This window comes from Schistocerca gregaria, unplaced genomic scaffold (assembly GCF_023897955.1).
Source record: "Schistocerca gregaria isolate iqSchGreg1 unplaced genomic scaffold, iqSchGreg1.2 ptg000581l, whole genome shotgun sequence".
NCBI lineage: Eukaryota > Metazoa > Arthropoda > Insecta > Orthoptera > Acrididae > Schistocerca > Schistocerca gregaria.
The window spans coordinates 172,501-175,000 of record NW_026061971.1 but is presented as its reverse complement, the minus strand read 5'-3'; the positions used below and the strand labels follow the sequence as shown (position 1 = coordinate 175,000).

The 2,500-nt window shown below is 57.1% G+C and overlaps 1 non-coding gene across 1 annotated transcript in view; it reads right to left on the bottom strand.

The window, feature by feature from the left end:
• Nucleotides 1–531, bottom strand: part of LOC126315966 (small subunit ribosomal RNA) — a 1,893-nt gene extending 1,362 nt beyond the window's left edge. Inside the window, exon 1 of the ribosomal RNA XR_007556062.1 lies at nucleotides 1–531. This exon is cut by the window's left edge and continues 1,362 nt beyond it. This is a non-coding gene — a ribosomal RNA (small subunit ribosomal RNA).
• Between the last annotated feature and the right edge of the window lie 1,969 nt (nucleotides 532–2,500).

Genomic DNA, 2,500 nt, shown 5'->3' with positions numbered 1-2,500 from the left:
TTCCGATTACGGGGCCTCGGATGAGTCCCGTATCGTTATTTTTCGTCACTACCTCCCCGTGCCGGGAGTGGGTAATTTGCGCGCCTGCTGCCTTCCTTGGATGTGGTAGCCGTTTCTCAGGCTCCCTCTCCGGAATCGAACCCTGATTCCCCGTTACCCGTTACAACCATGGTAGGCGCAGAACCTACCATCGACAGTTGATAAGGCAGACATTTGAAAGATGCGTCGCCGGTACGAGGACCGTGCGATCAGCCCAAAGTTATTCAGAGTCACCAAGGCAAACGGACCAGACGAGCCAATCCGATTGGTTTTGATCTAATAAAAGCGTCCCTTCCATCTCTGGTCGGGACTCTGTTTGCATGTATTAGCTCTAGAATTACCACAGTTATCCAAGTAACGTGGGTACGATCTAAGGAACCATAACTGATTTAATGAGCCATTCGCGGTTTCACCTTAATGCGGCTTGTACTGAGACATGCATGGCTTAATCTTTGAGACAAGCATATGACTACTGGCAGGATCAACCAGGGAGCTGCGTCAACGAGAGCTGAGCAGCCGGCCGCCCGGGAGTGTGTCCCGAGGGCCCGCGCGAACACGCAAGCGTCCGCTCAATTATTCTGCAAACAGGAGGAGGCTGAGCTCCCCTGCACGATACACCTCGAAACCCTCTCAGGTCCCGGCGGCGCGCAGCGCCGTCCTAAGTACTTGGTCGGGTTCGAGAGAGGCGCAATCGCCCGGAGATAGGCGAGTAGACGCTTTCAGTGCGAACACCCGTGCTCCCAACTGAGCTTGCCGCTGCCGACAGAGGCCCGGGAGCGTGCTGTCGTGGCATTGCCGGCGGGAAACAACACGCGCCACCTACGGTGACCGGCAGCTCCAACGCCAGCGCCACAGAAGGGCAAAGCCCCACTTGGGTGCAGAAGCGAACTCTCCCAGCACAGCGCACGCGCCAACACGTCCGCAGAGCTGCGATACAAACCACCTGCGAGAACCGCTGGGGGCGACCGAGCAGCAGACGGCGTCGCGACGCCGAGTGCCGGGCGGCGGCGCATCCTCAACGCACACAGTCCGCAATCGGACCAGCACACTGCAGATGTCCACCGCGCTTCGCACCGGGCTCGGCAGAACCCACTTTGGCCGCCTGGCGCCGCGCGCAGGGTGCGCCGGCGCATAGCTGGGACGCCAGCCGGGCCCGTCGGCCGGCGCTCCTGCCACTGGGCGCCCCCCACCAGCCGGCTGTAGTGCGTGCGCTCACGCAGCGCGCGGCCAGCACGCCGGGCGGCCCCCCCTCACCGGCCGGGGACTGTCCCGCCAAGCCACAGCCTCGTATCGCTTCATACCCACATGGCCAACTCAGGTTCGGGGGCATGGCGGGTACCGCCGAAACAACCGGTTCACAGATGTACCGATCGTCGCTATCACCGATGCACCTGCAGCGCGAACAACCGCTCAACAACTGATTTCCAGTTCATTTGCGGATCTTTGGCAGCAAACGTATACGTCAATCTACATTTGCGAAATCTACGATTCTGGCATGCCTGCATGTTATGTGTCACGACACGCTACATCAGCCCACATACACACTGCGGCATGTACACGAGAGAACACGTGGAAGATGGTCCGCGCACGTGTGCAATGTCCCTTGCGCGGTCGACTGTCAACCGGCCTCTGTAGCATGTCGCAGATGTGGAACGCGGTCCACCGTGCTATCATGTTGTGTGGGGCAATACGATTAAATAGGAAAACCCTCGTCGCTACATCAACAGACGGCTCACGCTGATTCCCGGCAGAGGGAGGAGGGGGGGGGGGGGGGGGGGGCCAACATGCAATACTTTCGTCCGTACCTACTTACCACATGTCTGTACGGCGTACAACAGTGCAATCTCGCTGTAATGGGGAGACGAGACAAGTAGCATCGTGCACAACATATGGCCCTTATGATTCGCCATTGTAGGGCGCAGCCGGTGTACGGTCAAGCATGTGCCACATTATGTCACTCAGTACGTAACGACGGATGATCAGTGTGGGTTACGCGTACATCAGCGGACAGTCCACACAGGCCGTACCACAACGTACACTGACTGCATCGACAACCGAATGCAACTGAACAGCTGCAAGGCTCATTTCACAAACAAACGCCTGACCGACCAGCTTGGAAGGGCAGGAGGGGAGGGCGATATTCGTTCTGTAGCGGTACACCCTTCCAGTGGTTAGCGGGACTGTGTAGAAAGTACGCAACACTCGAAAGACCTTTATGTGAGGGTACGCACCATGGCATCAAGAAATACACATGACACCAGAGGATCCAAGCAGTGAACTATGTTCAGAGGGTTGCTGTTAGGCAAAGCTACATTCCTGTGACGTTACATGTGACAGTTAAGGTGCAGTGTAAGTTAGGTTAAGGTGCAGTGTAAGTTAGGTTAAGGTGCAGTGTAAGTTAGGTTAAGGTGCAGTGTAAGTTAGGTTAAGGTGCAGTGTAAGTTAGGTTAAGGTGCAGTGT